This window comes from Armigeres subalbatus, chromosome 1 (assembly GCF_024139115.2).
Source record: "Armigeres subalbatus isolate Guangzhou_Male chromosome 1, GZ_Asu_2, whole genome shotgun sequence".
Taxonomy (NCBI): Eukaryota; Metazoa; Arthropoda; class Insecta; order Diptera; family Culicidae; genus Armigeres; species Armigeres subalbatus.
Genome location: NC_085139.1, coordinates 258,250,486 through 258,277,026, shown reverse-complemented (window position 1 = coordinate 258,277,026; position 26,541 = coordinate 258,250,486). Strand labels below are relative to the sequence as shown.

At 40.6% G+C, this 26,541-nt stretch overlaps 1 protein-coding gene across 1 annotated transcript in view; it reads right to left on the bottom strand.

The window, feature by feature from the left end:
• The window catches only part of LOC134206955 (tumor necrosis factor receptor superfamily member wengen), a 92,526-nt gene that overhangs the window by 10,022 nt on the left and 55,963 nt on the right, over positions 1-26,541 (bottom strand). The window lies entirely within an intron of this gene.

Here is a 26,541-nt window from a genome sequence, read left to right as displayed (position 1 = left end):
TGTATAAACGTCTCTGGTTCATTCTTCAGAGACGTATCCGGCTCTTTTCAACCGATCAAACTAATCAACACTTTCTCCAATCTCTTTTTCCGTTCTACACTATCTTTTGCTTCTCTCATTTTTCTTTCCTCTTCGGCAATCTGAATTTCTCGCATGTGCTTTTGCTGTTCTGTGGTTTGTTGAACAAACTTTTTGAAAACCGAAATGAGTTCCTTTGGATTTTCCTTCTTTCCTTCCTCATACTCAGACAGCACTCTCAAAATTTCTTCTGATCTTCTAACCGACTCCTTCATTTCCTTTCTTTTAGAAGCTATCATTTGATTCGTCGCTCCTTCCTGCTCTAACTGCTCTTCTATCTCTCTACCTGACATAGTTGTTTCATTCAATGTTTCTATTTCACTTCTGACCTCTTCTAGCACATTGTTCAAATCCGATTCAAGTCGTTCAGTATCTTTTGAATGATTGTCCGTCTCGTTAACTTCCGGATAGAATTTCACGAATAGTTCGGTAGTCAACCTCCCTACTCTCAAGATTTCTTCCTTGATTCTATCCGCACCTGTAGCTTTGGACAGGATATAGTTTCGAACTCGATAATGAACTAATCGCGTTTTTAACTTCTGACGTTGTCGAGCATCTGTCTTCGGATTTTCGAGCAAGCCTCCTATTACCTTTATTTTCGCACTGATAGTAACTAATTCTTCATTGACATCGCGCCAAGGTTGGGAAAACGCAAACGTTTTCGACTGTTTCTCGCTTTTCAGTCTATCTTTAAGTTTTCTTCGCTTGATACTTTCGTGTTCATCGAAGTGAAACAAAATGTTCCTGATCAGTAGTTCGTATTCAACTTCATCGATCGAGAGATGGGAGACATCCATCGAAGCGTACATTGTTTGTAGATCCATCATTGTTCCACTGCTCGGTGGCTATTTCGGGATTGAAAGCAAGCTATTGTGTGTACGATTGTAATTAATTGAACACAAGCAAACTATTTTCCGTGAATCATTTACTGTATAGGGTAATTAGTCGAATCAAGACCCATTAACAAAATTGCTATACTGAAAAATACCGTTTCCTAATTTTCGCTATTTGGTGCAAACACTGCAACACTGTAAGCTTTTGAGAGTGTTCGCGCACTAGTAGTATGATATCTAGAAATTTATCACTTTACGGATGAGAACAAATTGGTGATACCGGATAGAACTACACCATTGATATAATTTTTGGTGAATTGGATAACCTAATTTTTGCACGTGTTAATTTCACTAATTTGATATCCTAGTTTTCTTGATCACTCTGATAGAGTTTTTCCTTGAATCCTTGACCAGAGCTATTTTAGTTGGGCGTCAATTCTTACTGAGCGGGTCGGAAGGACCTGGCCCAGGGCATGGGACTCTTAGGGTCGGCTTACAGGGCTGGTCAAGGACACAAGTAAAACACGTTCTTGTTCTTTTTGATATATATTCTTTTTGACTTACGGTTGTGTGTGTGTGTCTGTGTGGCGTGTAGTTGCGGCCGGCCGATGCTGGAGCTCTTCGGGATCCCGGAATGGTTTATCAGGGGAACGGGCCACCGATCGGATGGATGATTCGACGGCAGCTCAGAATGCCCTACAGGCGGCGAAAACGGGTGAATTACCCGATTGTTCCCTTTTGACGTCGATTGTCTGGACGGAATCAACGGTGCGGTCCCAACAATGACCTCGGATTCTTTCCCTGGACTTTCGGGTGATCCACGATTATAAAAGGCCTTCCGGGGGGAGCGGTCTCACCAGTACTTCTCAGGCGAACGTTAACGGCTCCTGGTAGTAGGGTTAGGGGTTAGGTATGAAATTGGCTACTGGGGTTTGATAGCTAATTTCGGCCTCAATTTATAGCATACCTGCTGATTCCAAATAATAGGTAAAATCCCCGATATGGGATGATACTTGAGCTATAAGCTTTAGACTGTGCTTGGTGGGTAACGGATAACTTTTCTACCTTCTCACTTGGCGCTCTAGATCAGAAAAGACTTTAGCTAAATGCAGCCCAGTAGCTCATACCTCCTTTTCCCTTTTCCTTTCTTATACCGTAGTCGTCGTATCCAGTGTGGCAATACTTTTTATTCCCTTTGGCTCATTATTTTCATATGTAACGTCTAGTTGTGTTCAGTGTAAATGTATTGTGTTTAACAAATTTTGTTCTTTTTTTAGCTTATGAGTGATTTTTAAATTAATTATATCAACAATATTAACGTAACAATTTTAACTAATAATTTTACTAACATTTAGAATAGATATTACAATTAACAAACTAACAAAATTAACACTTTTTATATTTTTATTATTTAAATTAGCAATAGTTACGTAACGGTAACATGTCATTCAACTGTAATAGACATACAGCCGAAAATGTCGCTTGGACGAACGGGCGAACATTTTTTATTCCGAAAAAAAAAAACCATAGAACTTAAAGAAATCCCGTGCAAATTTTAATGAATTGATCAGTTTTTCGTCGAAATTCTGTAGAAAATTAGAACAACTTTCGGTGAAAACACTGAAGAATTTGGCAAGTAAACTCCAAAGAGCTTCCCTTGAAAATTCAAAAGAAATCTCGCTTCTCGAAATTTTTAAATAGTATCCATAAATAATTTACAACGTTCTGAAAAACGATGGTGTGGATATTTACGTTATATGAAAGATTTTGATTTGAAAAATGTATTGGATGTAACCACTTTCCTTCGATGGGACTCAATAAAATGATTTTTTGGAAGAACTCAGTGAAATTTCTAGGGAGTTGCGAAATTCAAAAGATTCTCCCATTGTTGTCTTTAAAATATCCTGATAAAATGCAGACATTTTTTCTTTCTAAAGAAATGAACGTTATAAAAAAAAGCCACGCCTATTCACATCGCCGCCGACTAAGATGGCTTCTGGGGTGACGCTGAAAACGCTGCAGCCACTTACCAGAATTCTGACAAACGCCGCCGCCGCCGATATTTATTCCGGCACACACACTATTCACAGTGTGAAGTGAAAAGGGAGAAATGAGGTGTGAAAAGAGAAAATTGGGACGCCTCATTTATTGAGTTTCGTTCCCTAATTCTCACTTCTCAGTGCTCATTACGCTCTTTTAGCCATATGACCTGTTCGGCCAAACTACATTTGCGGCTCTATGACCCGTTCGGCCAAAAGGCCCTTTCTGCCAAACGAGGTTCGCTTGAGCGTGTACCTACTCGGTACGTAGAAAGCTAATGCGACCAAATTCAACTTCAGTGATGATTGATTGCCGGTAGATGAAATAATTCAAGCCCTCAAACCTGTTTTTTAAGCTGCTTTGGAACAACTCCTCTGTGAGTTCTGCGACCTATATGAAGCCGACGTGGCGCTTCAATTTATAATGGAATAATTATGAAATCAAGCCACAGAAATTTCCGCCACTTATTCGATGCTTTTAAGGAATGAATCCAAGAGAGACGATCCAAATACGCCGATATTTTTGATTTATTGAATGAATCTGCCGTGAAGCAATTAATCAGAAACGATTTTGGCATTTTATTTTCTTCGAGGCATCTAGAGCTACTTTGATTAAGCAAGCGGACGGGATCTTGAAGCGTCTAATCATTCTTGATGCGATCGTTGAAACTGAGACAACGACCATTCCTGACGATCGTTCCCTTCCTATATGACCGTAAGGACGTGGCCGGTGCCGTTATTGACTTTAGATGTTTGAGCTCCCGAAACGTATACACTGTACATTGAGAGTGGGTAGCTAGGCCCAAGCCCCACGAATTGTGCAGTCATAATGCTCATGCTCATGCTAGCATGACGGTGCATGTGCCGAAGACGAAGCGTAAGAAGTTTGATCCGAAAGCAAAGAAAGGTATTTTCGTTGACTACTGTGATGATACCAAAGGATACAAAGTCTACGATCCTACCAGTGTTGAATTTCAACACTGGTAGGATCGAAGTCGAGTCGAGTCGAGAGATGTTGTCGTAGTTACGGAAGGTGTGGCCAACGCAAGCGTTGCAATCGAGCAATCGAGTAAGGTGTGGAAGGCTAAATTGGATGACGTTCTTCGAAATTTCTGCCTCAATCGTTCATCAGTAGATCCTTGTTTGTACTGGATGGGGAGAAGATAATATTTGTAATAATTTACGTCAATGATTTTTTTTATTTTCACCAACGACCAGAATCTGAAACGAGTCGAAACGAATCTGGAAAGTCACTTTTGAGAAGCATTCCAGAATGAAGGATCTTGGTTAAGCCAAATGCTGTTTGGGCATGCGAGTTACGAGGCAACGAGCAGATGGCAAACTCTGGCTCAATCAGGAGGCATATATAAAAGAAATTATCTAGCGTTTTGGCATGGCTGATTCAAACCCCGTTGCAAGTATCCAGCTTTCCACGCTCACCATATTGGCGGATGCTATAAAAAATCTGACAAGAACTGCTTCCCGACACTGAACTGGAATTCCCATCTAAGCAAACGTTGTTTTTTTGTTACCAACGATACTTGTTGATTTGTTTATTCTTTCATCAACAAACGAGAAACGACATTTGCGCAAGATTTTAATTTTTCTAATTTGTTTTACTATGCTTGTTAACTCTTTTCATTCCAGGTCTTGTTAGAAATGAAATACGCATATGATAAGCATAGCTTGAAATTAAATTCGTGCTTTTAAGATGGCCGGATAAGGCGGATGATAAATTGGATTTGGTTAAGAACAGTGAACATTCTCAAGTACCCGTTAGGTCAAACACAGAATAAAGCCCAATTGAGTCCTCCGTCTATCTAATGAACCAAATCCTAGTTACGAAACTGTCGACAATCTGTCGCTGTGTCGCATAAGAGAGAACAGTTACTGTTAAATGTTTGTATTATCAATTCAGTGCAAAGCCGAGGTATAGCTGCTAACGAAGTTGGATTTTTCTCACAATCCATACGTTAAACCTAACTTCGGAAGTGGTGCGCTGTTTTCATTTGGTGATGTGCTATACAACGCACCACTTCCGAAATTAGGTTTAACGTATGGATTGTGAGAAAAATCCAATTTCGATAGCGGCTATAATTCGGTTTTCTACTGAATTTATAATATTTGAATGGACAATTTCTACTGTTCTCAATCGAATATGTTTTTTCAGCAATTCATAGTCTTTCTTATCATAATGATAGTACTATAATAGTACTGAATGTTCACTAAAATGATAAATTCACTCCTATTTCTCAAACTTGATAACGCGATACTCCTATATAAAATAACTTAATAAATAGAAGACATGACTTTCCCCACTTTCGGAGTTCAGTGCGAGATTTCTCTTGTTTCGGACAGCAGAACGATCGCGCGATCGGCCGAAATATTGTGTTCTGCATTGCGCGGACGGTAATAAAAATCAGTTCAGTGCGAGTTTTCTCTTGTTTCGGACAGCAGAACGATGGCGCGATCGGCCGAAGTATTGTGTTCTGCATTGCGCGGACGGTAATAAAAATCAGTTCAGTGCGAGATTTCTCTTGTTTCGGGCCGTTAGGTAAAATCACTGTGTATAAAGAATGGCACGGTCGTATCGCTTATCAGAGTGAATCCAGATCCAACGATGCCTACCAACTAACTGATAATCCTTTCTGTGGTTTTTTGTTGAGACGCAAAGGTAAACATGGTCTTCAAATAGCAAAAATCACCTATTAATATTACTTACCTCCTTCTAACTACTAGGACGTGACTGTCGCCGTAATTGATCATTTGAATATTTGAGTCACTGAAACTTACACATTGAGAAAGCTTGAGCAATCCCAGTCAATCATTCAGTTGATTCTTGGTGCAATTTCACTGATTCTGGTCAATCACGGAGTAACAACCATAGATATGTGTAGTCAGTCAAAGCTAAGCTAAGCTAAGCTAGAAGACATGACTTTCCCCATTTCGAATTTAGCTCCTTCTAAGACGGAAATACGCAACATAAAATTTTGAACAGGTTTTTTGAAAATTCATTAATAATGTTGAATTACAATTTTTAAATTATCAATTTCGATCAATTTCCACGTTTTTATTCATTTACGTTTGTTGCGAGTCGATAAAGGCCTAACCTCTCTTGGCGTTTTAGGAGTCTGCACGGACTCTCCTGCCATGCCCATTACCTCCTCCCCATATAATTGGCCTTGGATTGGTACGCTGCAAAATGAAAATAAAAATTAAATGATTCAATCTGCAGTCAAATTATGTTTTGCTAATGGTTACTGATATTTTTCGCAAGGAGTATAATTGTAAAATAGCTTCGGTTGATTTCGGAATTTATTCCGTGGGTGGCTGATATGTTTTTTACTGTAGCTTAACGAAGATTTGTGGGGATCATCGGTGGAGGAATACGCTTTAAATATAGTGTGTATAACAATCAGGGAGGGATTGTGGGGATGAAAATATTGTGGTTCTGTTACCCGTTATATAAGTGGAGCCATATTGTAAAAAAAATCAAACACGAAGATGTGGGTGAGACTTGATTTCAAAGAGGTGGCACAGTAAGTATAGCAAGAAAAGAGGTTGTCTGGAAAACTGGAACTATCTGCTAGATTCCTGCAGTTGATATCGATCACATATCATACTAATGAAATTTTGTTGATTTATATTCGTGCTCATCATCCTTTGCAGTATTTGAAAATAATGTCGGAAAAAAGATGTAAATTAGTAAATTGTTGGATTATTTTAATGAAAGAATATAAATCTTGCGGAAATGCCATTGTTGATAGAAAAATAAACAACGCAATGGATGCCGTTGGTAACGAGGATATCAACGTTTGCTTAGATGGGAATTTCAGTTCAGTGTCGGGAAGCAGTTCTTGTCAAAAAATTTATAGCATCCGCCATTATGGTGAGCGTGGAAAGCTGGATAAGACTAAGAATAATACTTAACGAATCAATGGTACCGAATAGCCAGAAAGAAATTGAAGAGATGAAAAAAATATAGACAATGGTGGAAGAACTTACGTTCTCAGGTGTCTGAGGATCGCCCGATTTCTGTCAAGTGTGACAACCAGGCTGCAATCAGCATCGCAAATAATGGCTCATTCAACTCTCGCACAAAACATGTTAGCATCCGCTATGATAGCCACGAATAAGGAGTTGCACGACTGAATTATCTGTCAACGAAGAAGCAACCAGCCGACGGATTCAAGTAACCATTAGCTGTTCAGAAACCAAAGCAATTAAGGAGGAGTAATATAGATCACTAATTTATTTGTAGACAAATATAGCAATAGCGCCCGTGGCAAGTGTTTTTTTATTTTTAAGAGTGATAGATTCTTTTCTGCATTTAAAAAATCAAAATTTTCAACGTCTGTTGACTGTGATTTTTTTCATCAAATGCTGTGTCTGGTTGTCTAAGGTTGTCACTGGTTTTGTTTTCTGCATCTGATAGTAAAAAAGAATTGAAGTGTCAAATATTTTATTTTTTGTGAGAATTTCCCCGCGTGCTGCGTCTGGTTGGCTAGTCACCGGATAGACAAACAGGGCTATTATATGGACTTAACCACGAGCGTCTTCTTTTTTCACGATTCTTCTTCTTTTCGCTCGAAAAAATGACATCCGCTGCGGGCCGATGAACATTTGAGTGAAATCGGAGCTTTTAGTTCACCGGATGTTCACGTTGATGTTCATTTTTCGTAAACTTTGCCCTCAGATGAGGTTTTCTTCTTACTGAAAATCGACGCGTGACGTCATCGTGGTTTAGTCCATATATGATAGCAAACGTTGTAATCCGGTATCAGGCCATTTGGCCGAATGCCGTTTGGCCGAACGGGTCATTTGGCCGTATGCCATTTGGCCGAATAGTAAATAGAATTGACCTCAAATTACGACTAATTTATTTAATTTTTTTTAAAACGCCTAATTAAAGACATTTTTACATTACATTGATTAGACCCCGAAACCGACGAAAAAAAATATTTAAAAAATCCGTGTGAACATCTAGTTTTCAAAATTCAAACGTCTAGTTTTCAAAATTCGCGTCACAAAAAGTGAACAAATGTTGAAGTATCATGAGAAAACAAAAACCATTTGTAACTCCTTTGTAACGTTCCTTGATTCAAATGTGAATCGGAAACTCCCAGGGTCGTTTTATGCGAATTGTTTACATTTAGGTACAGGGAAGGGTCAGCATAATCACAACATAATTTCTGATGAACTCTCGAGGTTCATTTACCAGGGTTGAAACCAACTTGCTAGCTCGATCTTACCTTTCTACCCTCTGAAAGATTTCAGGAAATGATGAGTGGGACACTATTGGATTAAGAAGTTTGCATCGCATTTAGGGCGATATTAACCAATTAGTGTGATTTCTAAGAGCTTTAAATTTCCTTTTCTAATAGAGACTAACCGACATGCTATTTATTATGCTTTCAAGTAACTAGCTATAGTAGCCTAACCTCGTGATCACGATTTCCTTATTTTCTCTTGCACAAATGTGTTCCTAATAAAAAAATAACCAGCGCGATTCACGGTTTTCCTGTTGCTGTGGATCGTAGGCTCACTTACGGTGATGGTGGGGAATCTCTGGATCTATCTGCTATCCATAACAGTCGCCCGAATGGCCCAATGGTGATTGGCCAATCAACCGACTTGACGGTGGAGCGATATGATGGAGAACCTCTGGTGGAAAGCGCCGCAATTATCTCCTCTTTCGCCACATGGGGGCCGGTTCACTCCCAAACTATTTCCGTGATTGATTCCAGCCTTTCGAATAAAAATGACGTCTCCAACAATGGCGTCGAACTTCGGATCAGAATGGCCTTACAAAAATCCCGAAAAACGTGGTTGGACAATTTTAGTGTCGAGAATCCTTCTTCTGCTATTTGAAAATTCCAAATTAGATGCAAGTTGGGCGTTTGGGACCAGTTTCTCCCGGAAATCCAAACGACTGGCGTAAACAAACGGAAAAGGCCTCGTTAGGCTTGTTCAGGTTGATATTAGTGACCTGATAAGATTTCATTCGACGGCTTTTACAATCATTTTGATCCATTTTCCTTTTTCAACTAGGTTCAGTTGCACGCAATTCCCTTGGAGTGCGAACCACTTTAATTAGCCACACAGTACCATGTATATAGTACATTTATTTTTAGGTTAAGTTTCTCTAACACTATTAACATTTCTTAACCTTTAACAAATTACTAACTGCCCTACTAACACTTTATTTGAGGATTTTAACAATTGGCTTTTCAGGGACAACTATAAATAAAAGAATTAGAAACAAGAATTACTCAAAAATCACACATGTTTTTTGAACTATTATCACTACCTCGACTTTTAACACGCGCCGCACACTTCTAACTTCTTTAACTCTTGAGCCAGAAAAAAAGAATTAGTTCAATCATGCTAGCAAGAAGTCTATATTTAATAAGTATTGATAAGTCATTGCATGGTGGATGGTGTGCAAAACTGTGTGAAGATTTCGGGCGAACACTCCAGTTGATGGTGATGGAACAAGGTGATGGACTTTCGTGCCTGTTGTTCAACATTGCGCTAGAAGATGTCATGCGGAGAGCCGGGTGTGACAGTCGGGGTACGACTTTCAACAGATCCAGTCAATTTATTTGTTTCTCGGATGACATGGACATTGTCGGCCGAACATTTGCAAAGGTGGCAGAACTGTACACCCGCCTGAAACGTGAAGCAACAAAAGTTGGACTGGTGGTGAATGCGTCAAAGACAAAGTACATGCTTGTGGGCGGAACCGAGCGCGACAGGGCCCGCCTGGGAAGCAGTGTTACGATAGACGGGGATACCTTCTAGGTGGTCGAGGAATTCGTCTACCTCAGATCCTTGCTAACGGCTGAAAACAATGTCAATCGTGAAATACGAAGGCGCATCATCTGTGGAAGTCGGGCCTACTACGGGCTCCAGAATAAACCGCGGTCAAAAAAGATTCGCCACCACACCAAATGTGTCATGTACAAGACGTTAATAAGACCGGTTGTCCTCTACGGACATGAAACATAGACAATGCTCGAGGAGGACTTGCAAGCACTCGGAGTATTCGAGAGACCATCTTTGGTGGTGTGCAAGAAGACGGTGTGTGGCGACGAACCCAGTATCTAGAAGGTAGCTAAAGCCGGAAGGGTACGATGGGCAGGGCATGTTGCAAGAATGCCGGACAGCAACCCTGCAAAGATGGTGTTCGCTTCCGATCCGGCAGGGACGAGACGACGTGGAGCGCAGCGAGCGAGATGGGCAGACCAGGTGCAAAACGATTTGGCGAGCGTGGGGCGTATTCGAGGATGGAGAGATGCGGCCTCGAACCGTGTATTGTGGCGTCAAATTGTTGATTCAGTGTTATCTGTTTAGATGTAGACTAAATAAATGAAAATGAATGATAATTCATTTGTATTGACTAATGATTTTGACAGCCCCTCTAGTGTCCATATCGAGAACCATATTGATTTTATGAACTGAAATTCCCATATACGGTTCACCTTAAATTTGTTTCGAAAATGAACTCCCGCGACCTCAGACATAGATGGCGTATAAAGGAGGTCACCCATATTCCCGCATTTGGTGGAGTCTGCACCATTTTTGCATTCGTATATCATGAGGCTAACACGGCGATACTTTTATGTCCAGGGAAATCAAGACAATTTCCAATCCAAAAATTGCCTAGGCCGAAACCGGGAATCGAACCCAGCGTGATCTTGCTTTGTAGCCACGCGTCTTACCGCTAGGCTAAGGCCCCTCTTAATGAAGAGTAATAAATAAGAAGCGAGTAATGGAAAGTAGCAAAACAGAAATGAGAAGTGAAAAGTGGAAAGACAAAAGTGAACTGAGAACAAGGGGTGTCTCACAGCTATCGAAGGCAGCGAATTTCAATCGAAATAAAGTCGATTTGTAATGATTTTTATGAAATGGTACGATTTGTGCGTGTTGGCTCTTGTTTCGGACGGCACAACGATCGCGCGATTTGCCGAAGTTTTGTGTTTTGCATTGTGCGGCCGGTAATAAAGTTAATTAGTTCAGTGCGTGTTGGCTCTTGTTTCGGACGGCAGAACGATCGCGCGATTTGCCGAAATTTTGTGTTTTGTTTTGTTTTTCCCTTAGGACGGTTCGTAAGTAAAATGATGAATATATTTTATTATTTTTACAGCATATACTGTTATTGACAAACGCTCTATATTGTCGAATAGAGTTCCCTATTATTCACCTTTCCCACTAACACAAATTTTCCTTCCCGAGACATCTATGAAGGTAGTATGGGTTCCCTGCATCTTCACTAGTAGATGTTGAACTAACATTCCTTCCCTTCCTTCCGTGATTGTAAGGACGTGGCCAGGTATACAACTGCTACTGTATAGGAAAAGGTACTAATCCCAAGTACCAATTTGCGACAATATACAGTAGATTGCTCAATTCAAGCTCTGTCTGGTGAGGGGGCAGGTGTCGCGGGAGAGGGTTCTCTTCGTCGACTTCCCCTCATTTGAATGAAAGTGACAGGCAGGGAGTTTCTTTGCAGTGTATCACCTCAGAACGCAAGTTCGCATTGTTTTCTTTCGTTCTGAAGTGATGAACCATAGAGAGATCTGCTGCTTGTCACTTTTGTTTAAGGGAGGGGGGGTCGACGGGTAGAGTCTTCTCTTGCGACATTCGCCCTTATTCCAGATGGAGCTTGAATTGAGCATTGTATAGCCACCCACGATTTGTACAATCACATATGCTATGCTATGCTATGCTATTTTTATGAAATTGTACGATTTAATCAAACTTGCAACACACCTTCTGCGACACTGAACTGTAATTGTAATCCAAGCAAACGTGGATTTCACATGTTACCAATGACATCAATCGACTTGTTTATTTTGTTTATTTTTCTATCAACAATTAAGTTTGAGCATGAGATCTGAAATAACCTTTATTATTTATTTAAATCAATAACAAACTGTATTCTAATTTTAGGTTTTGGATGTTGAAGTATTCTTCCGGACGATACTATCTCTAGCTTTGATGATTAATGAGAAAATCCTACTGAAACTATACTCAATCTACGGTTTCGCAAATGCGGCTGCCGTAAATGTGATATTAAACACAACTTTCATATTCTTTGGCCTCATTGTCCATTCATATTTGGCAGCATATTTGTATGGTAATTCGCATGGTTTCCTCGTTTCCGAAAGTATCCGTGATTGATCTCTGACGTAGCTCATGTGTAGAAATATTTGAATATTAGATTTCATTTTTTAAACTACTGCTACTGCTAAAACAGATTTCGTTAACGGATCAATCAAGGATCGGCAATCGTTCGTCTCCGGTTCAATTCGATCTGCGAGTAGTGTAAATTGTGATAAGTAGATAGTGTGGTGGAAGTCTTCTGTCCAGACTTCAAAATACGAGTCAAAGCGGGGGTTTCTGATATGTTTCATGTAATGATTTAATTTATCCACCTACCTTGAAGCCGAATGCACTAGGTAATAATGCACCGGTGCTTCTATTCTGATGTGTATTAGGAAAATAATTGTGTGGGGCAGCAGCAGATAAAATCTAAATGCAGCAACGTATCAGGGATTGGACGAAATTGCTACAAATAATACACAGTACATAAAGCATTTCATTTTTTTTTTGGAATCTGGGTTACAGGTGAGGACGCCTGTGCTATGGCCAGACAGAATTCACGTATTCTGCAAAACAATGTTTAGCCCGGATAGCACGTAGCACTTTCCTGATCTTTCTATCGGTATTCATAACAACTTCACAAATTCCTGTAACTCTGTGCTAGTCATATTTTGACAATCACTGACAGGTGATAAAATCGCTGCGTTGCTAAAACCAACTTTTGATTCTAAATATTTTCGATTTATATCGAAATAAAGTCGCTTCGGTTGCTTGGTTAATTTTTAGCAAATAAATTCAATTCAATCTATGTGAGACACCCCTTGACTGAGAACAGAGAACATCTCCCTTCTTTCTTCGCCTCTCGTCCATCTTCTTTCTTTCTTCTTCTTTCTTCCTTCTTCCCCCTTTCTTCTTCCTTCTTTTTTATTCCTTTTTCCGACTTTCTTCTTCCTTCTTCCTTTTCCCTTCTCTTTTCTTCCTTCTTCTTTCATTTTTCTTCTTCCTTCTTCCTTTTTCTTCTCTCTTTTTTCTTCCCTATTCCTTATTCTTTCTTGATTCTTACGGTCTTACTTCACACACATAATAAGGAAACGTATTTCAACTATTCTGCCAAATGACATTCGGCCAAACGGCGTTCGGCCAAATAACTCTAAACCTTGTAATCCTTGTCGCTATACTACCATGTTAAATAAATAGAATTTATTATTCCACTGTTAACCGGTTAACGTCAATGAAACCACGCGTGTTTCAATTAGTTTCAACATTGCCATATTCAAAAGTGAATCTGGCCTTTTTTAAAGATTGGATGTTCATTTTCCATCCATCATTTTCCCTTCTCACCGCACAAGGTAGTACCAATAACAAAACGCAATGACCCTGTTGACCAAATGATTTTTCGATTGTAATAGTAGTAGCAAAATGAAACTGGCAATTCCGTGCAAGGCCGGGTACACAAGCTAATGAGTTCCGTAAAGAATTGTTGCTAAATCCTTCAGGAATTGCGGAAAAATCAGTGGATTTTGCGGAACAGTTCCCAGAAAATGTTTTTAAAAGGACCGAAATTCATAAACTATTGGAGCAGCACAAGCATTTTCTTGAGAGTTCGCCGCAGACTTCTCAAAGAACTTCTATCAAAATTCTAGAACAATATTACCAAACAAAATTTGTGGATTTCTATTGTATTTTCTGAGGGAATATCTACAAATTGGTTTTTTGGAAAATCTTGAAGTATTCTGACATTTTCGGAAGAAAAATCTAATAAGAACTTTTTTTTTATTACGAATCGAATTCTGAAGAATTTATCTTGGAAATTTGTGAAACTGGAATACTGAAGAATCCTTTCAGAAATTTTGTAGAATTCATTCAGAGATTTTGCGGGATTTCTAGGAAATATCACAAGAAGGTTTTGAAGGTTTTCTTTGGAGAATATTTGAATTAAATAATGGGGAAACTCCCGTAACAGTTTACGGAAAAAATGCTGGAGGAATTTTCAGAGGATTTTTTTAACATATTTTTACGAGCAGTTTTCTAACAAATTTCCACAACAATTTTCGATGGAATTCAATAGAGAGGATTCAGATCTATTCATTTGGGATTTTAGTTTATATTTTTGGAGAAATTCGTCAGGAAACTATCGGTGAAAATCTTGTAAGAATTGCTGAAAAAAAAAACCCTTTCTCCTTTTTCTGTGAGAATAGCTGCTAATTGGTTAATGGAATCTCTGGATTCCTTTTTGTTATGCGGGTCTCTAAATCAATCGATAATAATTACTCTTATTTAGACAAAAATGTGTCGGTTTTTTGTTTTGTTTTTTTTTTCTGAAGACTGTCAACTAGACTGGTCCAGGAAACAAAAAGTTGTCGAATTCTACGAGGCACTTTCCAGGATTGTGTCTTTGGATGAGAAAACCAATCTCTCAAAATTTCAGCTCAATCACTTGTTGCATAAGCTGGCGCATTTGATTTGAAGATTGTATAGGGATTTCTGCCAAAATGTGTAGGAAAATACACCTCCGTCACTTTTTCGAACTGGAAATTGGTTCTGATTGCTCGATTGATCTCAGAATTGCGAGAAGAGCAGTTGGTATGTTACAAAACAATTTCACAGAAGATTCTATGATGATTAAATGAACTTTAATATAGTTTTCGGCTGATTCGATTTGATCAATAAACCCAAAAATACACAAATTAGCTCCTAATAAATCAGCCGAAAATTATATAAAAGTTCATTTAATCATCCTGCAATGTTCTGTGAAATTGTTCTGTAGCATACCAACTGTCGTTTTTGCAATTCTGAGGTCAATCGAGCAATCAGAACCCATTTCCAGATCGAATGAGTGACGGAGGTGTATTTTCCTATACATTTTGGCTGAAATCCCCATACAAACTTCAAATCAAATGCGCCAGCTTATGCAACAAGCGATTGAGCTGAAATTTTCAGAGATTGATTTTCTCATCCAAAGACACAATTCTGGGGGGTGCCCCGTGGAATTCGACAACATTTTTTTCTCCCCATAGTAATCTGGGCCAGTCTACTGTCAACAGACAAACAATTGACTTTGAAGTTTTTGTTTTTCATAGAGAATAATTTGAGACTTCAAAGAATTATTGTATAATAAGAAAATTACTTTAAGCTGTTGAGACGTGAAAATTATCTGTTCCCGTCAATTTTTGTGTTTAAAGTAACACCGGTTCAAAATTATAAAATCGATATCCGAAGATCATTAAGTGTTTCTTCATCTCAAGAAAAAACATAGGCTGCAGCTAATGATTTTGGACCAATTTCAACCAGCATTTGAAGCATTTCTGAAGCTACTACATGAAAAATTACACTGTGCGGAACTTCAATAGTTGCTGTACGACGGGCAGGACTGGATTTCGAATCGATCGCACTCATCAAGAACTTGCCGAGCCCAACGGAAGTCTGAAAGCGTACATGAATTGGAGTTTTTCATCAACAAAACGTTGGTGTCCGTTGAGCGCATTTCTAAGGTCCTCACGGTACTGGCGTCTTTGAGGTTTCCGAATTGATCAATTGATCATCATTCTCGTCAGCCCGCAAGTAAGCTAAAAACACTAAACTTTCAATTTGCTCAACTATAAGGTAAGTCCAAACGCATGTTAATCAAGATGGGATCTATTATTTTTTATACATAGGGGAGGTTGAGGTAAAATGGACAGGGTGGGTAAAACGGACAGAGGTCCAGTTTGTGCTAAATCGTTTCAAAATTGGCACTCCTTTAAGTGGATCTTATTGCACGTTTCAAATTATGAGTGTAACATGTTTAACTACATTCAAATAATGAAAACTATTCTGTTTATTAAAGATTTAATGTAAACTATGGCTGATATTCCATAGAGATGTAATTTTTGTTGTGCAGTATTTAAGCTTTTAAAACAGAAATCGGCAAAACCGAATAGTTTCTCGAATAGATCCTCGAGGATCTCAAACTTAGTCTATCCAAAGATTATGTATGGGTTGAATCGATGATTTATCTCAAAATTCGATTTTTTTAGTATTTTTCTAAGAAATTGGATCATGGTGGGGTAAACGGACACGTTCTGGTGTGGGTAATATGGACCATATGAAGCACATACATTTTTTCAACGAAATTATATTTTGAAAAGTTTGTATTGTTTACCTCCGAAAGACCAAGCATTCATTAGGAAATTCGAATTTCGAGTTTTGTTCAGACCAATGGCATTTTAAAGTGATTTTTATTGATGTTACATGCTGTTTTAGTAAAATCATTGTAAGTTACCAATATATTAATTATTATTTTTATTTCCATTTTTTATTTCCACATTTCCAACATTTTTATTTCCAGAGACTCATTTTAGAGATACTTAGCCTATGCATACAATTTATCAACCAAATTCACTGTTTTAAGCTTAATTTCTTAACATGTTCGTTTTACCCACACATTATGTCCGTTTCACCGCATACTTTTAAAACGAGATTTTTTCATCCTTATTTTCATTGTCGAAAAATCACAAAATCCAATTGTTTTCTACTAAATTGACTTCAAGTCATTGTAGTGTTTCTATTCAAGATTCACACAAGTGATTTAGGTTTTCCTTGTGAAAATGGCGCGATTCCTTAGCATGTCCATATTACCCCCAACCCCCCTACTTTGGAATGATGATAGAAAATGTGGGTGTATAAATTTTGAATTAAGATTTTCGTGGAAAGAACGCGGAATCTAATAAGGGACAGGAAAAACATAGTATTGACAAAAATATTTATATTATAGGGGCATTATATTTACACAACTTGGATTCGTTGTATTATTCTAATTCATCGTGCAAATTCTATTCCCTGACTTCAAAATAGGTATTCAATGCTTATGTTCTTATAATTGTGTTACAATTTAGATCAATCACATTTTTTTGCATTAAAGACCACATCATTTAGAAATGGGGCTCTTTCAAATGCGTGTATTTTTTTAACTTTTAGTTTGATCGAAAAACTTTCTAAGAATGGAACAAATACTAGCTGTGCATGTGCTAAGACAAGACAAGACGAGATAATAAATCATAACTATTGAATTAGGATTAAATTTTGGACATGTCAGAGAAAATCCATACCTCACGCAAACATTGGAATTTCATCTCCTTTCCTATTATTTTGTATTGAATTTTATATACTTTTTGACGACCCATGTCACAGTTCTTGACCCAGTTATATTTCTTTATAAACGTAATATATTTTATGCATGGCCCCTTACTGGAAATTGTATGAATTAAGCATTGTTTGTCCTAATCTTTGCATATTCAGATATTTTCATCATTGAACATTACAACATATTCTTGACAAACATGTTGATGATGATTCACATATTGTGAAATTCAGCCATTTAATAAATATAATCGTTGAAGATTATGGAAGCCTTTGAAAAAATCCGGTAAAACTATTGAAAAGCCCTCAATTGTCTAAAAATATAAAAGAAGAAAAAAGTTTAAGAATGACAGAAATGACAAAAGCGTAATGAATAATCATTCTTCTATACCTGTAATCACTGTAATGTAGTTTTTTGCTTTTATTGAAAAACATTTTGAATCACGATTCTGTGATTTCATTTAAACTTGGCGTGTCCTTCATTTTAGTTTTATTTTTAACATTTTCGTGAATTTAACCGAATGGTTTTACTAGAAATAAAGAAGTTTGTAGGGAGTCCTTAGCATCGCATGCGGTACAAAGATCCTGCAGGTCGCCGTTATCATCGTTACCTATCACCATACTAGTTGCAGAATCTGACGAGGAATTGATTAAAGTTTCTTCTGCGTAGTTTTTCGTCAGTTTTCTTCGACTAGTGTACCGCCGAAGTATCAATGCAATATTCTGGTCGATGGCGAATGTTTCGTAGTTTGTGGTGAAAAACATCTTTGAATTATTCCCGTTTGAAGCAATAGGTTGATCCGATGTTTCGATGGAGTAATTTCCGAATACAACTAAATTTGATTCAACCAAAGTACAGACTGTTATTGGCTTTCCTCAATATTTCTATTTTCTCGATAAAATTTTCTGTGATTGTAAAGTTGCATATTGGTTTTCGCTTATTACTAAGGGCATATATTAATATGAGTACATAATTTCAATTGGCACGGCAAATGCTGGGTAAAGCGTACCATTGGTACTTCGCGTACCTGAAGGAATAAAATAGACCCCATCTAGCGGTCCTTAGCCTTTTACCCAGCTACTCCTATCCCTACCTCCCCGTGGTGCATGGGCGGGATATGAGCAACCTTAGGGAACATCGGGTAACCAACTCCGGTGGGAACTATGGTCATATGCTGACAGGGTAGGGGGGATTTGCAAATCTTACTGAGCGTCTGTTCTCCATGTCAGGATCGGCTCACAACAGCGTCTGTTCTCCATGTTAGGGGCGGCTGATCATCGTCCGAGTGCCAGCGAGGGACTCTAAGTGAAACTGTGCACCATGGTCCACCGGGAATAAGGAAGAATGGTCCTCCGGAAATTTAGGGGGTTTGGTGTCAGGCCCTGCAAGCCAGCCTTTAAAAATCATAAGCAACGAACAATCAACAAGAGAGTACGGACCGGAACCATCGGCGAAGACCACTGCGACGAAAAGGGACTAGCGATTGGAAACTCGGTTCGTGGAACTGCAAATCTCTCAACTTCATCGGGAGCACACGCATACTCGCCGATGTGCTCAAGGACCGTGGATTCGGCATCGTAGCGCTGCAGGAGGTTTGTTGGAAGGGATCAATGGTGCGAACGTTTAGAGGTAATCATACCATCTACCAGAGCTGCGGCAGCACACACGAGCTGGGAACAGCTTTCATAGTGATGGGCGACATGCAAAGGCGCGTGATCGGGTGGTGGCCGATCAACGAGAGAATGTGCAGGTTGAGGATCAAAGGCCGGTTCTTCAACTTCAGCATAATCAACGTCCATAGCCCACACTCCGGAAGCACTGATGATGATAAGGACGCATTCTACGCGCAGCTGGAACGTGAGTACGACAGCTGCCCAAGCCACGACGTCAAAATCATCATAGGAGATTTGAACGCTCAGGTTGGCCAAGAGGAGGAGTTTAGACCGACTATTGGAAAGTTCAGCGCTCACCGGCTGACGAACGAAAACGGCCTACGACTAATTGATTTCGCCGCCTCCAAGAATATGGCCATTCGCAGCACCTACTTCCAACACAGCCTCCCGTATCGGTACACCTGGAGATCGCCACTGCAGACAGAATCACAAATCGACCACGTTCTGATTGATGGACGGCACTTCTCCGACATTATCGACGTCAGGACTTATCGTGGCGCTAACATCGACTCTGACCACTATCTGGTGATGGTTAAACTGCGCCCAAAACTATCCGTCATCAACAATGTTCGGTACCGACGACCGCCGCGGTACGACCTAGAGCGACTGAAGCAACCTGATGTCGCCACTGCATACGCGCAGCATCTCGAGGCAGCGTTGCCGGAAGAGGGTGAGCTCGATGGGGCCCCTCTTGAGGACTGCTGGAATACAGTCAAAGCAGCCATTAACGACGCAGCGGAGAACAACGTCGGGTATATGGGTCGAAGTCGACGGAACGATTGGTTCGACGAAGAGTGCAGACAGATTCTGGAGGAGAAGGACGCAGCGCGGGCGGCCGCGCTGCAGCAAGGTACCCGACAGAACGTGGAACGTTATAGACGGAAGCGGAGACAGCAGACCCGCCTTTTCAGGAGAAGAAACGCCGCCTGGAAGAAGCGGAGTGCGAGGAGATGGAACAGCTGTGCCGTTCTCAAGAAACACGCAAGTTCTATCAGAAGCTCAACGCATCCCGCAAAGGCTTCGTGCCGCGAGCCGAAATGTGCCGGGATAAGGATGGGTGCATCTTGACGGACGAACGTGTGGTGATCGAAAGGTGGAAGCAGCACTACGAGGAACATCTGAATGGCGCTGAGAGTACAGGCAATGAAAGTCAAGGCAGCGGAGGAGATGACTACGTCAGTTCAGCGGACGATGGAAGCCAACCAGCCCCCACCTTGAGGGAAGTTAAGGATGCCATTCAACAGCTAAAGACCAATAAAGCAGCTGGTAAGGATGGTATCGGAGCTGAGCTCATCAAGATGGGCCCGGAAAAGCTGGCCACTTGCCTGCACAAACTGATAGTCAGAATCTGGGAAAACGAACAGCTACCGGAGGAGTGGAAGGAAGGGGTTATATGCCCCATCTACAAGAAAGGTGACAAACTGGAGTGTGAGAACTTTCGAGCGATCACCATCCTTAATGCCGCCTACAAAGTGATATCCCAGATCATCTTCCGTCGTCTGTCACCATTAGTGAACGAGTTCGTGGGAAGTTATCAAGCCGGCTTCGTTGACGGCCGCTCGACAACGGACCAGATCTTTACTGTACGGCAAATCCTTCAAAAATGCCGTGAATACCAGGTCCCAACGCACCATCTGTTCGTTGATTTCAAGGCGGCATACGACAGTATAGACCGCGTAGAGCTATGGAAAATTATGGACGAGAACAGCTTCCCTGGAAAGCTTACCAGACTGATCAAAGCAACGGTGGATGGTGTGCAAAACTGTGTGAAGATCTCGGGCGAACACTCCAGTTCGTTCGAATCGCGCCGGGGACTAAGACAAGGTGATGGACTTTCGTGCCTGTTGTTCAACATTGCGCTAGAAGGTGTCATGCGGAGAGCCGGGTGTAACAGCCGGGGAACGATTTTCAACAGATCCAGTCAATTTATTTGCTTCGCGGATGACATGGACATTGTCGGCCGAACATTTGCAAAGGTGGCAGAACTGTACACCCGCCTGAAACGTGAAGCAACAAAAGTTGGACTGGTGGTGAATGCGTCAAAGACAAAGTACATGCTTGTGGGTGGAACCGAGCGCGACAGGGTCCGCCTGGGAAGCAGTGTTACGATAGACGGGGATACCTTCGAGGTGGTCGAGGAATTCGTCTACCTCGGATCCTTGCTAACGGCTGACAACAACGTTAGTCGTGAAATACGAAGGCGCATCATCTGTGGAAGTCGGGCCTACTACGGGCTCCAGAAGAAACTGCGGTCGAAAAGATTCGCCACCGCACCAAATGTGTCATGTACAAGACGTTAATAAGACCGGTAGTCCTCTACGGACATGAAACATGGACAATGCTCGAGGAGGACTTGCAAGCACTCGGAGTATTTGAGAGACGGGTGCTTAGGACCATCTTTGGCGGTGTACAAGAAGACGGTGTGTGGCGGCGAAGAATGAACCATGAGCTCGCCCAGCTCTACGGCGAACCCAGTATCCAGAAGGTAGCTAAAGCCGGAAGGGTACGATGGGCAGGGCATGTTGCAAGAATGCCGGACAGCAACCCTGCAAAGATGGTGTTCGCTTCCGATCCGGCAGGTACGAGACGACGTGGAGCGCAGCGAGCGAGATGGGCAGACCAGGTGCTTGGGTAGCCAGGGCAAGTTTAATAGCTTCGCCCCATCCCAGGACAATTAACAATGGAGTGACATAAATTTTTTAGCATGGTCACTTCCAACGTCTGTTTAAACGCATTATATCATTTGCTTATGATGATATTCCTAAACTATATCCCTACCAACCATCCAACTCCTTGACATCTATGAGGGCGTCGGTGAGTCGCTGGCCTCTCGTTAAGTAGATGTCATATCATCATTTCCTTCCCTTCCTTAGTAACAGAGAAGATGGGCGTGGCCGGCAATGGTAGCTTTCATGCTTTATCATTTTTGACCCCCAATTGGGTTGCTATTAAATCCCAAATAGTAATCCATAAGCAGTTGGGGTAAGAAAGTTAAAGAAAATACATGACAGCTATCAGTATGCAATCTACGAAATACTCTGTTACAACGCAACGCAACGCAACGCATAAGAAAATTACTTTAAGCTGTTAGTAGAATGTCTTCACCTAACATAAGACGAGTGCGTACCATTCCATTTCATTCCACCACTTGATTGTACAATCTTCTTATGACAAGTGGAATTATTGTATGTTATTAATGTTTCTGAGAAATTAAAAAAAACTTTTAAAGATTATTCCTAATACTCATGCGGATTGTTTGTTTCCCCAATGATTTGCTAAAAACAAGTGAAATTGAACACGGTTTGCATTTAAAGTACCAATTCTGCCGAACCTAATGGAATCAATGAAATCTGTAATCTAAATCAATTGAACAAATTTGGTCTTAATTTCTACATATGTACGCCTGAGAATGATAGTGTCAGATGCAGATGCAGACATACACTACCCGCCAAAAGTATGGAAGCGCAAAAATAAGTATTGCAACACCCGCTTCGAATTTTGCAACACCCCAAAAAGTTTAGCATCACTCTAGAACTAACATATTCGTGATCATGTATTATCGGATCTTTTCCATTGTGAATGATGGAACCGTCTACAAAATTGTTCACGACAACAAGTACGTTGATAGTGAGGACAATTTAGTTCCCTGGGCTGCGATGATCGCTGGGTGAACATCCGGCTAGTCCGGATTCCGGAACATCTGTTGAATTTACCATTCAAAAATGTGATTCATCCCAGAGAACTGCGTTATTTACATTATCTTTCGTAATCGTATTGTGACAACCAATTCAATGGAAGCACCACTCATTGGCCCTGTGTGGCCACCCAGTGGGCCTCTGGGAGTTCCAGAACATGCCGTGAGCTGGTCAATTTTAGTAATTCGTTCCAGAAAGCTGCGATTTTTTCTAATACGTTTGTTGTAGCAATGTCAGAGCAACATCAATTCAAGTAGTACTCATTGACCCCGGTTGGCCACCCAGTGGTTCTCCGGGTGTTCCGAAACATCCGATAAAGAGGTCAATTTTGGTAATTCGTCCCAGAAAGCTGCAATTTTTTCTAAACCGTTGGTTGTAGCAATGTCAGAGCAACATCAATGCAAGTACTACTCATTGACCCCGGTTGGCCACCCAGTGGTTCTCCGGGTGTTCCGAAACATCCGATAAAGTGGTCAATTTTGGTAATTCGTCCCAGAAAGCTGCGATTTTTTCTAAACCGTTTGTTATAGTAATGTCAGAGCAAAATCTATGCAATCCCCACTCATTGACAACGAGTGGCCACCCAGTGGTCTTCCAGGAGTTCCAGATCATCCCGAGGGCTACGTGTTTATCTTATGTCTATTTAATGTTTTGTATCTGGTTTCGACAATCGTATTGATCCTGGGTGGCAACCAAATAGCCTTCTGGGACCCTTCAGGGACCCTGGGACTTCTTCAGACCCAGGAATGTGAATAATTTCAAAATTTCCTCGTAGATACTTTTCAAAATGCTTTCTTACAGTAACCTGATATTTGAATCGATTGGATACACATCGGAGCACAAAGTTGTCCTCTGGAAGAGCTGATTTGCTTATGATTCAATTCCAGAATTCAACACAGAACATAATTTGTTTGAAATAATTTGAATTAAAAGTCGGAAAACGAAGCATGCTTAACAAGTAGTTTTGTGTAACTACTGACACAACTGAAATAGTGTCCTCTTTGATTCTGGGAGGCTACCAACTTGTTATTCGAAAAATCGGGAATTTCCATGAAAATCAAATGTTTCAGCATTGGTCTAGAAGTTCTATGGGTTTTTTAATCAGAAAGCCAAACTAATGCAGTGAACACATGTGATAATACAATTTGTGGGGTCCCATAATGTATCAAAATTTATAATTCAGGTATGTTTTGGTACATACGATTTAGGGGCTGTGTCCATATATTAAAAACCCAGATTAATCCACCTAGCAGTGACGATGCCTTTCTCGATTCAATCGTTAAGTTTCACCTTTGTGTGATACACATCATAAATAATTGCCTACATTACGGCTCTTGCAAATGCTGTAAGGCGAATCAACCAACCAACCGTATATGGTTCTACACACCATTTTCTTCATAACTTTTGAACGCAAATATCGATTTTGATTATATTCAATAGTGATCAACTAGAGTTTGTCCCCAGTCGAACGCAACTTGTTGCGAGAAAATCGGTTAAGAATTACTATATGAAAAAGTGGCTAATGTTTTTCGGTTTTCGTGTGCACACACACACACACACACACGGACTGACAGACATTTGTTCAGCTCGGCGAGCTGAGTCGATTGGTATATAACATCATGGGTCTCAGAGATTTCTATAAAAGTTCGATTTTGGAGTGAAATGATAGCCTTTCGGTACAACTTTGTTGTACGAGAAAGGCAAAAAGGTCTCGTTGTCTAGAACGAACTTCTAGACTTCTATAACCAACGAACTGTCCTTGCAATTATTTTGCTCTTACATCGCCACAACAAACGGGTTAAAAAAAAGTCGCAGCTTTTTTAGGACAAGATTAAAAAATTGGCAACTTTTCCGGATGTTCCGGAACTCCCGGAAGACCACTAAGAGGCCACCAGTGGTCAATGAGTGGTGCTTGCATTGAATCTCTGACATTGCTACTACAAACGGATTAGAAAAAGTCGCAGCTTTTTGGGACGAATTACTAACATTGTAAACTTCACCGGATGTTCCGGAACTCCCGGAGGACCAATAGGTGGCCACCAGGGGTCAATGAGTGGTGCTTGCATTGATTTTGCACTGACATTGCTACTACAAACGGATTAGAAAAAGTCGCAGCTTTCTGGGACGAATTACAAACATTGACCACTTCACCGGATGTTCCGGAACTCCCGGAGGACCAATAGGTGGCCACCAGGGGTCAATGAGTGGTGCTTGCATTGATTTTGCACTGACATTGCTACTACAAACGGATTAGAAAAAGTCGCAGCTTTCTGGGACGAATTACAAACATTGACCACTTCACCGGATGTTCCGGAACTCCCGGAGGACCAATAGGTGGCCACCAGGGGTCAATGAGTGGTGCTTGCATTGATTTTGCACTGACATTGCTACTACAAACGGATTAGAAAAAGTCGCAGCTTTTTGGGACGAATTACAAACATTGACCACTTCACCGGATGTTCCGGAACTCCCGGAGGACCAGCGGTCGGCCACCATGGATCAAGCAAGCGTAACTTAGCATTGTTTTTTTTTTGTCATTTTGCGATTACGAAAGATGATAAAACCTGGCATCTTGCTGGAATTAATGGATTAAGAAAATGGTGACTTCGCACGTTTTTCTGAATCCGGATCATTCGTATGTCAACATGGTGGCCTATGCACCCCAGGGATCTAAATTGTCCTTCTTCATCGTTATCGTTGTGAACCATTTTGTTGAAGGTTCCATCATTCAAAATGGAAAAGATCCGATAATACATTATCACGAATATGCTAGTTCTGGAGTGATGCTAAACTTTTCGGGGGGTGTTGCAATAAGTATGTCTGCATCTGCATCTGACACTACGTATCATTCTCAGGCGTTGTTGCAACCTTAGAAATGCTAATGAAGCCCATATTGCACCTGTTCTCAGTCAGCATGGCAGAGTATAGCTTGCGGTTGAAATCCGTTCAACTAGCTGCGGTTTTTTTTTTCAACCTCCAACGATGGTGTAGAATGCAATGTTCGTTACCAACTGTGTGCACTGAATACGAAAATAGTCTATCTGTCCATTAGCTCCCGATGAGATGTGATGGACGACGATCGATTTACGTCCTCTTGATGGTTCACCATCGGGCAATTGTAATCGGTTTGTTGATTGCCGCCACCTCGGTGGATAAATAATTCTTTGCAGTTACTTTGCAAATTTTTACGATTGGCATAAATCGCTTTGAGCAAATGTGATCCGATGAAATATTGATGCAGCTGGATTGTTTTGCAGTTAGCAGAATGCGATGCGCAATTTTCGTCGTATTTTGATGCGAATTCAAATTCTCAGATACGATTGTTAAAATATTTAGAATTATGCATTTTAAAGCAAACCACTGTCTGCATTCCTAATGAGAAGCATTCGTTGTTTGTGAACTGGAAAACCTCAGCCAAAATTTGAAAATTCTTCGAATTTTATTCAGGCTTTCGCTGAATTCAACATCAACATTCAACCCTTCTTAAAAAGATACGCCAAACTGCCATCCATCGATCATCCCAACCGATTTTGGTCATCATTGGCATTCCGATCGTTTGACAATCGCTTAAGGGTCTTTGCAACTACCAAAGCTACACATCACGTAGGCCTTGTTGTTTCGCCATCCATCCGTCAACGGCCGTTGGTAGTGTGGTGACCGAAACCGGCGATCAAAATACGTTTGTAGTAGGCCAGGCTTATGAAATCAAATATCAACTCCGGCTAACCTCGACGGATTGGAAACGATCAGATTTTATGAATTCAAGTCACATCGCGCACAATTGGTGTGAGGAATTTGATTCCAGTATTCCTGATGGATTGCTTTGATTTCTGGCTTTCGTGTCGGAGCTGTTTTACAGACGTGCGATGTTGTGCTGAGACAGACTTCCGAAGAAGCAGAATACTTTGAAATACAGTTTTTTTTTACCAACGTACGAGGGGTGCAAAACACACGTGATTCGTTTTCAGCATCAGCACAAAAACAGGGTTGTGCACA